This window comes from Lathyrus oleraceus, chromosome 2, assembly GCF_024323335.1.
Source record: "Lathyrus oleraceus cultivar Zhongwan6 chromosome 2, CAAS_Psat_ZW6_1.0, whole genome shotgun sequence".
NCBI classification, from domain to species: Eukaryota; Viridiplantae; Streptophyta; class Magnoliopsida; order Fabales; family Fabaceae; genus Lathyrus; species Lathyrus oleraceus.
The window spans coordinates 203,757,796-203,771,586 of NC_066580.1; positions in this window are offsets into that span (position 1 = coordinate 203,757,796).

The window sequence follows — 13,791 nt, forward strand, 5'->3', positions numbered from 1 at the left end:
AAAGTTCAGACAATCAAACAACAGTCAATAAGCAACAAACAATCCCAATGTACACAATGGTGTAAACCAAAAGTCAAACTCAAATGAGTCAACATCAACCTACAAAACACACAAAGATTAGTAATCAAAGGCAAACATCAATGCTCAAATGATGGAGCATCAACAACTATGGAAACTTGGATGTTCAACCTGAAATCAAAGCTCAAACATGAGAGGCAAACCACTAGGTCAAAGCCTAGGGTCAAAGATGGAGAAAAAATTCAAAACCGAAGCTGAAACTTAACATGAATCAACTTCAAACACATCTTGAAACAATCCAAAAGGTCTCACATCAATATCATAAACCAAAAGCATTTCATGATCAATTGAAGTTCAAGGCAATTTTAAAGCTCAAATGTGACCAACCAGAATGAAAAATATCAATTAAATTAGAAATGATTCAAATAATTCCAACAAAATTCATGCTCATTCACAACATCCATAACATGCATCACACAAAAAATCAGGACAATTGGAGATCATTTGGCAAGGCAAACACATCACATAAGTTGAACATCAAAAGGTGTGACATAAATTGTCACACCAACTTAGCACAATCATAAAACAGAAATGACAATTGATAAAAATACCAAATCAACACCAAAATGTCAAGAAACATGTCTAGTTTCATCATGCAAATTTTCAGAATCATTGGATTAAACACCAGTATTTCACAAATGAATAAGCAAGGCAAGGTACAAAATGGATACATGCTCAAACATTCTAGCACCGAAAATAATCCAGCCAAGCACAATTTTGGAATTAATGATCAAAAAATAATAGACAGAATAAGGATTGCAATGCAAAAAACCTCATAATTTTTGGATCAATTTTCAATTAGATATGAATTTTGCAAGATGAAGAAAAAATAAAAAAACATGTGAAGCAAGCATATGAAATAGGAGGGAAATGGAAGATATAGCATGGCATTTGAAAAATATGGAACCGCTGGGAATCGAAGCCAGGGAACATTTGAAATGTGCGTGCCTTGAAACGACATCGTTTCCACTCAAACCCTAGCGTGCGCTATGCATGGATTTCAAAAAATCCGCAGGTAATCATGATGAACTCGTAACGAAATCCGCAACAAAGCCTATGCGTTTCCTAGCAAAATTCACAGGAAACCTGGAAACGCTATGAACATGATGAAGATCTTCATCCAGAATTTTCCAGAAAAATTCAAAGTGTCCAGAAATTAAAACCGAGCATAGCATTCGAATCAGCATGTCATATACATCAAGGATCCACAATTATTTCATGTAAAAACAACAAAACACGTATGGATCGAAGAAATCAAAAGTTCATTATCAAAACTTCAATCTATCGTATCTCACTCAAAACACCACCAAAATTCATGATTCAAAGCTCAAATTCATCAGCATAACAAGATCTATAATATCATGGCACGGAAAATCAAAAATAAGAGAGTTGATTTGTAACCTCTTGAAGAGAAGAGCTGGAATTCGATGGATTCAAGGCCTTGTGATGCTCAACAGTTCTTCTATGATGCTTGTACAAGTGATTGGAGAAGAAGATGGAGCTTAATTGCACACGATCTCACCAAAACTTTGAATCACCATTGTTGCTTCAAGCTTGGTGTATGCCTCAATGCAGCTCTGTTTCTACTGATTCCACGTGCAAATCTCCTTGATAACACTTCAGGAACAAGAATCAAGCAATGGCAATGGCTTGAATGTGAAGAAAATGCAAGAAAATTTTGAGAGAAAATTTTGAGAGTTTTTGGACCTAGATCTGAATTATGATTGTTAATCTGAAAAACAGTTAGGGTTTTGGTTTATATAGGTCATGTTAATCACCCTTTAATCAAGTTTAGCTCAAATGCAAAGTGTAATTAACCATTTTGGAGTGTAAGTGCAAATTAGCTTTTCACCCCTTATGCATGATATGCATGTGAACAGTGCACGAAAATTGCTCATTTCCACTTAAAAAATCATTTTGGAGCCAATGGTGATGGGAAAAAGATCAAGCCATGCACCAATTTCAAATTTTAAAATTTCCCTCCAAAAATCAAATGAATTACCAAATGCTCATGTGATGATAATTTATGAAATGTAATGCATGTTTTGGAAATTATAGGTCCAAAGAAGAAGAATGCAAAAAGAGCCATCCAATTTGGAGCTTTGGTTGAGAAGTTATGGCCATTTGAATCTTCATACACACTTTGCCATGTTTTGATCATATCTTCTTAACCACACATGAGAAATTGATGATCTTGGAATTTTTGGAAATGGGAGAGAAAGATCTACAACTTTCATGTTCAACAAAATTTCATTTGAAGCATTTTTGGTGATGTAATTTGAAGTTGAAGTTAGGTTAAAACCTTTCCATTTTTGGCAAGTTTGAATTATAGGTCACTTTCTATTTTTGGAAAGTTTCGACCTGACTTTAAATTCTTCAATGATGATGTTTGAAATGTCAAATGAGACTTGTTTGAACATGAATGAGGTATTTCTAATCACTTCCCATCTCCAAATCCACAGTTGACTTTGCTGTTGACTTTCTAGGTCTTCAGATGACCTAACAATGTTCTGATGAAATTCAAGCCTCTACCACTTGGGATTTTGATTCAAAATGGCAGCATGGCTCATATGAACTCTTGATAATGATTGTGGGGCCCAAATTCTCAAGAATGGCCACCATCTAATGCTCAATGAATGCCTTTGATTGCTTTGACTGTTGAATGCTTCATCTACAAGACAAAGGTTAGATGACATATTTTTGTACTTTTGGTTAGTGGTAAAAGAAAAGCAAATGACATACAAATGCAAGGAATGCTTGGTGATCAAGAATCACTCTCAAGAAGATAACCAACCCACAGGGAAGGAGGCAAGGTGCACAATGATCCTTGAGGCAATAAAATGTTATGATATGATGCCATGAGGGATCTTAGGGACAAAATTGGGGTCTTACAGATGCCCCTATTTAAGGTCATTCTAACCGGAGAAGTGAAGTTTAGAAATCTTCATCTCAACGCGGTAGAATGGGCTTAAATAACAGTAATGAGACAAATTTTGGTCCCTAAGAGACCTCATGATGCAAATGTATGCATGCAAAAAAAAACTCTGTGGGGAATACTGGTCCACATAGAAAAAAAGACGATCCATCGGAGTAATACACTCACCAGGAACAGAGACTCTAACAAGACTCTTATGGGGATAAGAAAAAAGAAAAAGAATGCGTGAGCAGGACATGACTCTGAATTAGGGGACAAACTGACACGGCGTGAATAGGACACGACTGGACTAGAGACATCACTGGGGAGTGAAGGGTTCAAACTGGGGAGAAAAGAAGAAAATTCCAAAGGGACAAATCCAATGGAAAGACTCAAGCTGACTTGAACTATCCACGAAGGATACTTCGGATAAAAATTCGGACTCGGACTGGGGAAAAGATTCACACAGAACCTCCCTGCCGGGGAAAATTGCATATATTGGGGAACGCCAATACAGCAAAAGGGTAAAATCACAACAGGAAACTCCACTGGAGAAGGTCTAACAAAAAGACTCTCCTGGGGAAGCAACAAAGAAGTGAGGTGTTACTGGTATAAGGGTAACAAGCTCAGGAAGAATGAATATCTAAGACCGGTATAAGGGTGAGAGATATCAATCAACCAAACATCTGAGAAAGACCTGAAAAAGGTACATCAACTCAGGAAAATCTGACTCCACAGGGGACCAAGGTCATAATAGGGAGCAGAAAGGAAGGAACACCAGGGATACCGGCTACTGGGTATATAATAGGTGACCGACCAAAGCGTGAATTGGTATATATGCCAAAACACTCATCATCCGAAAGGAGGGCTTTGAAAAAGCAAATCGACTTACAGGATGGACATTCGAATCCACAACGGGAAAATGAACCTTACTCAGCTGGGAAAACAAACCCAAAGAGCGCATGAGATATAATATCCATTACCATCAGAACATGGATAGTATACTCGCATGAGATATATCATCTATTACCGTCAGAACGTAGACAATATACTCGCATGGAAGGAACACCAGGGATACCGGTTACTAGGTATATAATAGGTGACCAACCGAAAACATGAATTGGTATATATGCCAAAACACTCATCATCCAAAACACAAACTTGTCAAAGGATGGATATTCGATTCTGCAAAGAATACGAATCTTACTCCGCTGGGTAAAATCAACAAAGGATTCCAACCAAAGAGTGAAAGAGATATATTATTCATTACCGTCAGAACGTGAATAATATACTCGAAAAGGAAGAGACACCAGAGATACCGGTTACTGGGTATATAATAGGTGACCAACCAAAAAGAGAGACAATCGTTACCAACAACAACAGGGTAAACGAAAGATAACTCACAGGGGATAAATTGCAAGCATCCGGCAATCATCCAAGAGGACAACAAATATTCGATTACACAAAGGAATACGAATCTTACTCGACTGGGGAAACACAACAGGCTTCGACTGAAGAGTTCATGAGATATATTATCCATTACCGTCAGAACGTGGATAGTATACTCGCATGGAAGATTATCCACAACCGGTTACTGGGTTAATAAAGGATAAATCGACCGAAAAGAAAGGCATCGGGATACCAAACTAGGTATATAAAGATGACCGGTCAAAGGGAGCAACGATCATTACCAACAAAAGGGTAAATGAAAGAAGACTCATTGGGGATGAATTGCAAGCATCCGGCAATTATCCACAAGACTTGCTGGGGATACAATTGCTAGCATACGGCAATTACCCAGAAGCAAGGAGGAATATCAACATCGAATATTGGATGAAGATAACCACAAAGAGTAACCATCATTGATTAGGATGAACAACAAGGTTAACTCTGCAAAGGGGAGAAATTAGGGTTTACAACTACCGAATACGGGGTAGAAGACCACAAACTCTGGCTAAGGATAAAATTGCTAGCAAACGGAAACTATCCACAAGAAAGCACAGACTCCGTTGGGGGGAAAACCATAACAACATAGGATTTACAACTATCGAATACGGGCTAGAAGACCACAAAATCCAACATCAACCAGCATGAACCACAAAGGTTACCTCTGCTAGGGGAAAGGAGATAGGACTTACAACTACCGAATACTGGGTAGTAGCCAACAACTCTGATGAGGATAAAAAGATAGGGTTTACATCTACCGAATACGGGGTAGAAAACCAAAACGTCCGCGTGGGACTGAAAGAATCACAATTCCGTACGGGAAACAAAATAGGGTTTATAACAAACCACCAACTGCTGAAGAGCGAGCAAAAATAGGATTTACGACTACCGACTACTGGGTAGAAAACCATCGACTCTTGCTGAGGAATAAAAGGTATATAACCACAAATTCCGCCAAGAGGAAAAGAAACATAGGACTTACAACTATCGGCATAAGGGTAGAGGCCCAAAAGATTCCGCTGGGGATAAAAAGAACTATTGTCGGTTACTGGGCAATTCATTCACTTATTCCACAGGGAAGCACAAAATGCCAATTCAGGATCAAACCAAAAAGGCAAACTGAAACAAGACTCGTCCTATGAGGATATAACTCGATAGGAACATCCATCCCAATATATGTGTTGGGAGGAAACGGAAAAAACCGTCATCCACGAGGATATATCTCAGTGGGGAATTGCAGAAGGAAAGACAGACATTTTCTGCTTATGGGGCTGACTCTATATTGAGAGATTAAACACCCGACATCTGCTTGGAAAAGATCTAATGTGGAGATCTATATCACCATTTGCAGGAGACAACAAACAAAAGATATATGGCAAAGAATGCAACATGAATATCTGAATGTTTGAAAGTATGCATGAATATGCGTGATTTATGTTTGATGAATGCTGACAAAACAAACATATCTAACACAAACAGGCCCAGGAATCAAACGCCCGGTACTGCACTTCCAGAGGAAAAACCAACTGGAGAGCCCATCTGCTGGAGATCTATATGCTGAAAAGCAAAGATCTGCGGGGAGGCAAAAGAGGTCAGAGATATCAAAGAAATCACAAAATCTCTGAGTGATGGATCATCAATCAACCCAACTGGGGAACAGAAAGTCACAACAGGCAGAAACTGCCACAAAGACAAATCTGTTGGGAAAGCGGAGAAATCCCGAGATATCTGCAGGGGGATTCTCAGTATCAACTGGGAAACAAAAGTTCACTGCACAAGCAAGAACTGCTGAAGAGAACAGAATACAAGTAGAATCTAGCCGCACAAGCAACTCTACTGGGAACACTGTCAGCCACTCCATTGGGGATAAAGCCACTTAGGGAAAAAAAGATCACACAAGTAGATTCTGCACACAAGCCACTCTACTGGGGATCAAAAGCATCAGGAAATCAACCAAATCTAAGGATGAAAGATCACCAACCGACCCCACTGGGGAAACAGAGATTTTCAACAGGCAGAAACTGCCACCAAGCAACTCTGTTGAAGATACCAACTCTGGCGGGGATTCCGTAGGGAAACATCACAGATAAAATCCACCATACCACAAATCTACATAGTGGCTCCACTAGGGATAAGGAGGAGAGCTGGGGATCAACCACCAAATGCTGAACCTTCCAAGAGGAAACCAACAACCGCTGAGGAGGAAATAATCACTGCTCTGCTGAAGGGATAGGAGGTGGAAAACCTCACCAAACGCTCTGATGGGGAGACATAGCATAAATGAAGTACATCATATCAACAACTCTGCCAGCGACTGTGCTGAGGCAAACAGACAAAGTACCGGGATGTCAACCCACCAACCACCGAATCTTCCACAAGGGAAAACACACATGTTGAAGAGAGAATACTGTTGGAGAGGACTTCTCAACAAACACTCTGCTTAGGGAACATCCCTAACAAAAGCTCTGATTGGGGAACAACCCCAACAACAATCTGGAGAAAGAGGATACAACCCTGCTAGGAATATGAACAAATGTCTTACCCTGTTGGAAATCATGCCACCCTTAGGAGAGCACTGAGAAATTCTTAAGTATCCTTTCATCATTGTGAATGTTCACTTTGTTTAAAACAATAATTTGAAAATTTTATTTGTTTAAACAATGACATTTTATCAATTAAAACATGCAAAACATTTGTTGAATGGAAACAAACAAGAGTGCAAATAATTGGATAAAAGCTCAAATTGATTTGATGGAATGGTAGTCTGCAAATGGCAAGACTCCATAGATCTGTACAAATTTGAAATCAGTGATATATATTGGAAGAGGGCTACATTGAACATAATTATCCTTTCTCTACCAATTTGAATCTCGATGTATTCGAAGCTTCAGTCGACGACGAATCGAGAATCTCTGATGAAAAGACAGCTGTGGAACAGAAAGTCTTGTCAGGATGCAGTTACTTGCCATATCCCTAACTTTTGCCTAGATTGCCCCAGGGTGAGGTACTCAATCTAGCGGGATGCAAATATTCTTTTTCCATGTCTCTAATTTTTGCCTGGATCACCCTTGCGGGTTCTCCACCGAGACGCTCATTTTTGCCTAAGCCTCCCTTTCGGGTTTTCAACTTAGCGAGCTATTCTGTTTTTCTTTTGCATATATATTTTTTTAGGCAAAGTATTTCTTGACTGCATCTGAATTCACAGGACGAGTGAAATCCTCCCCATCCATTGTTGTAAGCATCAAAGCTCCGCCTGAAAAGGCTCTCTTAACAACATATGGACTTTCATAGTTTGGAGTCCACTTGCCCCTAGAATCGGGCGCGAAAGACAAAACTTTCTTGAGCACGAGGTCACCTTCTCGGAACACACGAGGCTTGACCTTCTTATCGAATGCTTTCTTCATCCTCTGCTGATATAACTGACCATGGCACATGGCAGTTAATCGCTTCTCTTCAATCAAATTTAATCGGTCATAACGACTCTGAATCCATTCAGCATCAGTCAACTTGGCTTCCATCAAGACTCTCATTGATGGGATCTCCACCTCTACTGGGAGAACAACCTCCATGCCGTAAACAAGAGAAAAAGGGGTTGCCCCTGTTGAAGTGCGGACAGATGTACGATATCCATGCAAAGCAAATGGCAGCATCTCATGCCAATCTTTGTACGTAACAACCATCTTCTGGATAATCTTCTTGATATTCTTGTTTGCAGCTTCAACAGTCCCATTCATCTTAGGTCTGTAAGGAGAGGAATTATGGTGTGCAATCTTGAACTCAGCGCACAACTCTTCCATCATCTTGTTGTTCAAGTTAGATCCATTGTCAGTAATGATCTTATCAGGCACACCATAACGGCAAATAAGTTGATTCTTGATAAACTTCACGACCACCTGCCTGGTCACATTCGCGTACGAAGCGGCTTCAACCCATTTGGTGAAGTAATCAATTGCTACGAGAATAAACCTATGCCCATTGGACGCTTTCGGTTCAATCATGCCGATCATGTCGATTCCCCACATAGAGAAAGGCCATGGTGATGAAATCACATTCAGAAGTGTCGGAGGAATATGAATCTTATCCGCATAAATCTGACACTTGTGGCATTTCTTCATATATTTGCAACAGTCAGACTTCATTGTCAGCCAATAGTAGCCTGCTCTCAGCATCTTCCTAGCCATGGCATGTCCATTGGAATGACTACCAAATGAACCCTCATGGACCTCAGTCAACAACAGGTTTGCTTCGTATCTATCCACGCATCTGAGCAAAACCATGTCAAAATTTCTCTTGTACAGTGTAGCGGTGTATTCGTCGCTATATGATCTATCGATTAAATCATAAGCTATGAGATACATTGAAATTTTCGAGTCGCCACCGCACTTTTATTTATCCAAAGGATTGGCTAAAAAGCGAACAAAAGCCTAAGAAGTTTTACACGTAGAAAACTAATAAAAAGATCAGAGATTCTGGGTAAGGGGTAAATTACGCAATGGGAAGGTGTTAGGCACCCACTACGTCCTAGGTACTCCTAGGGAGCCCTTTTCACACTTGTTGTAAAATTGTTATTTGTTATGACATAAAGATTGTGCAAACATGATTGGGATGGTGAGAAAAGAATATACATTTTTATTGGATTGGGTTCGAACGGATGAACCCGTTGCCTACGTACCTTCCATCAAAGGTAAGGATCAGAACGCCGTAGTTCGGCTAAAAGATTTCCAAAAGTTGGTGGATTCAGTTTTAAACACAAGCACTGAGGCTTTTCATTATCAATGGGAGAACACTCGACCAAAAAACAACATCCACCATGCGAGGATAGCTTCGACGTACTAGAGGGGTTAGCCCTGTTTGAAGTACGGAAGTCTTACTGTCGACTCACTAAGGATAGGCAAGATTTACATCAACCACAATGATAATTGAAACCTATGGCTAATGTGAAAAGATTAATGGACAAAGCCAAAACAAGTGAATGAGTGAAGTTAATTGATTGTGATTATGAAAATGAAGTCAAAGTATGATTAAGATTAATTCAAAGAAGTATTATGAAAATGGAGTTTTGAAAAAAGTCAGGGACTTGAGGTCCAGGTTTTTAGTTAGAAAACATGAAAATGTTTGCACAACACTTATGTCAAGTTTGAAAGATAAAGTGTGAAAAAGTCTAGGACATAATGAATGATGAATGGATGAAGATGGATAGTAAAACTTCTTAGAAGGTTCACTTCTTGAAATCATATGGCAGATGATTCAAGTGTGTCCTTTGGAATAGAAATAAGCAATAACAATCAAACAAAGCAAAAAGCGGATATCGGATGCCAATCAATGGTCTTATACCAATCTCCTAAAACAAAACTGGATATCAGATGCCACTCAATGGTCTTACACTAATCTCCACAGGCAAAGAAATAAAAGCGGATACCGGATACCAATAGATGGATTTACACCAGTCTCCTAAAACAGAAATGGATATCAGATGCCACTCAATGGACTTACACCAATCTCCTCAAAAGAAAAACAAAGATGAGAAACGGAAGCTAACTGCCAATCTGTCTGGACTTAGGTTAACTCCACAAATATGCTCATAGGAATACCAATGCCACGTTGCAGGGACTTACAGTGGATCCTCACATACAAGAACAAAAGCAACAACATGATCACAGGAATGCAAATGCCAACTTACAGGGACTTATAATTGCAACCTCTCATACAAACAGATGAACAAACTATGATCACAGGAAAGCAGATGCCAACTTACAGGGACTTATAACTGCAACCTCACATACCAACCAAACAGATCAAATTATGATCACAGGATAACAGATGCCAACTTACAGGGACTTATAACTGTATCCTCACATACAAACAGATAATCAGAAGATATGAGTGACCAATGAGGGCTTACACTCTATCCTTCCATATCACAGGAGCAAATGCCAAAGCAATGGACTTACAATTGTCCTCAATGGGCAAACAACAATGATAGCATCACAAAACAAATGAGATGATCATGCATTAATGGCAATTGATGATGATGATAAATGCGTAGCATACAGGCAAGCAAGTGCATATGAAGCAATCAATCAATCAATGAATATCAGACAGCACACTCTATAGCCAAACAATGGGGGCTCACACAAGAGGGTTTGACTTTAAAAGTCCACTGTAATGGGTAAAGGTCGCTCTTAACCTGGCCATTGAGGGGCTCAGGTGAAGCAGATGAATAGGAGATGAGGGGTGTGCCTCATTGCTTCAATCTCAAATCAGAGAGAGCATCAAAGAAAGTGTGGGAGTTCAGAAAGTAGGAACTCTCTCCACATTATTGACTCGATTGGATCTTGGGTATTTATCTCAATGCTTCAACCATGTAATGGGAGCAAAGAGAGGACACACTGAATAGTGGGGGATAGATTACTTATCCCTACCTTCCACCAATTGCCTTACTTGAAGGACTTTTCCTGCTTGGGACAAATATAAACAAACACAGGCATTGCCTCTTAAGGAGGACTTCAGACAGTTTGCCCGGTCAAATAACAGACCGGGTCTCCAGACTACATGAAGAAGAAGTAATTATACCTCAAAGCAAAATGCTAAAAAGCAAAGCAAGCAAGCAAGTTCAAAGAACTTAAGCAACTAAAGTACCTGAAAAAGTCAAACTTATTAGCAAACAAGTCAACAGTCAAAATCAAAGGCAAATGGATAAACAAAAGTCAACCACAGAGGGACCAATTGTGCAAGGCACAAAGACTCAAGTATATGAGTCACCTACAAAACAAAGGTTAGCACAATAAACAATTCAACTCAAACAAATTTGAATGGTCTTTGAGGCATTGGGGCTTAACCTGAAACAAACAGCTCAATTGTAAGCTTACAAGACCACTAGGACTAGCCTAGGGTCAAAGATGAAAGAAAAAGTCAAGGCAGCAAGGAAAAGTCAACCCAAACCAAGTTTAAACATTCAAGAAGCATTCTCAATTGGATTCATAATTAAATCATGCATCATGGTCATTTCATATGCAAAAGGATGCAAAGCATGGCAAGAGAAGCATACAAAAGTCAACAGCAAAGACTTCACTCAAAAGTCAACTCAAACAATCTCAAAAATCATGAAATAAATCACACTCAATCCTAACATCTAACATGGTATACATGCAAAATTTCAAGGAATTTGGATGAGAGGAAGGCAGTCAAGTAAAATCATGAAGTCAAACCAAATTCAAGTAAGCATGGTGAAAGTCAACAAGTATGGGTCAACTTCAAAAAATCATATCAATTTGAAAACAGAAGAGAAATGAATGAGATTAACACCAATGCAAAGCTTGAGATGTCTAGTTATCACATATGAAATTTCATGGTCATACAATAAGATTTGAGAATTTCACAAAAGATTTGGCACAAAGTATCATTTTGGCATACATGTTGGGAAAATAATTACCATAAAAAATCCAGCCAATGGAAAAATAATTAAAATTCACCATAAAATAGTAGACTCAATTGTGATCATGATGGAAAAAATTTTACAATTTTTGGAGTTGAAATTTGAATTAAAAATGAATTGCTTAAGTTGAGTGAAATGATGAAGCAAGATGAACAAAATGGCATGGCAAAGTGGTCAAAGCAAAGTCAACCAATGGCAATTGTGTAATTCCTGGGCTCATTTAACTAAACTGCAGCGTTTTGGCAAACAGAATAAAATGTTGTGATTGGTTGGCTGGCAATAAAACAGTACACACGCAGGAAAATCCATCAAAACAACCAATTGTGTTTCAAGGTCAAAAACCCCTAGGGTTTATGTAGCATGGCTCATGGTATTTTCAAACATCCAAACAAAACTTCGACCAACATACACAGCAGGATAGTCATCCTCCTTATCACAACAGCAAGGCATAGCATCATGTTCATCAATCATCATATTAAATAGAACAAACAAAAGCAACAACATGTTTCAAAATTGCAGCATGGTTTTAGCATGGCAGCATGTTCATAAACAAAACAAACAGCACATGACAGTATATAAACAGCATGGATTTCTGGGCCAAGTTCAAAACAGCAATAGCAGCATCAATTTCATGTTTATGGTTCATCAACATCAAAACAAAAAAAATCGACCATCACCCAACAGCATATCATTTAGCAGGACATTGGTACAGGAGCATCAATCAATACTAACCAAAACACAACGTTCAAATTTCTGGAAATTAAAACAGGTGAAGCTCATGAACAGCAGGGGTTTATGGTTTTAGAAACAACAGCACATAGCAGCAAGCATTTGGCAATGTGTAGCAGCAGGCAATCAACAGCATACAGCACAATCAAATGGATTCTTAGGGCAATGTTCATAAGGCTCAAAACTGCAGCAAGGTTTTATCATGGCAAAGGCATTTTCATTCAAACATCTACACAGAACTCGACCAGCATACAACAGCATTGCATTACCAACCAACACAGCATAAGCATACTTCATGAGATTTTCTTGACAAAGTAATTGGTTCAGCAGCACTCATCATATTCAGCCACATCAAACAAAAATGATTCAACCAAAACACACAACATAAGCATGAAAACCTAGGCATATTAAGATAGCAAAATAGCAGCAGGGTTTTATTAGCATGGTATCATGTGACTTCATGCAATCAATTCAAACTGAAACCCAACAAGAACTCACAAACAGCAGCATTCGACATGGATCATGTAAATTTTCTAAGCATGCTCATCATGTTCTACACTGCAGTAAGGTATTGAAATATTTCAAGCAGCAAGGCAAATGCAGCAATGGTATCAACATTTGGTTCACCAACATCATTATCAATTGAAATTCCAGCAAACCAACAACTAACAAGCATGTTCATGGGAAATTCTGGGCAGCTCATAAGTTTGGGGCAGCAGCAGCATTTGCTCATCATCATCATGTTATCAAACAAAACAAACAACAGCCAATGTTCATACAGCATTAAGGTGGTAACAAGGTTAATCATGACATGAACAACAAGGCAAACACAAGCAGGAAAAGTTGTGGGCATGGTTTGGTTGTAGCAGCATCAATTTCATCTTCATGTTCATCATTAGCATCAAACAGGTTTTGAGCAAAATCACTCAATGGCAAGGCATATGAACATCAAGCAAACATTAACCAATCAACCAAACAAACATAAATCATGGAAATCCTGGACAGGGTAAGTTCAAGACATCAAGGCAATGGTTTCATCATCATTATGTACTCATCATAACCAACAGCATGGTGCAGTAACAGTATGTTCATGCAATACCCAAAACAGCCAATAAACCAAACACAACAAGCACAATTCAATGTGGATTTTTAGGACAAATGTTCAAGGAGGCTTCAAAAATGCAGCATG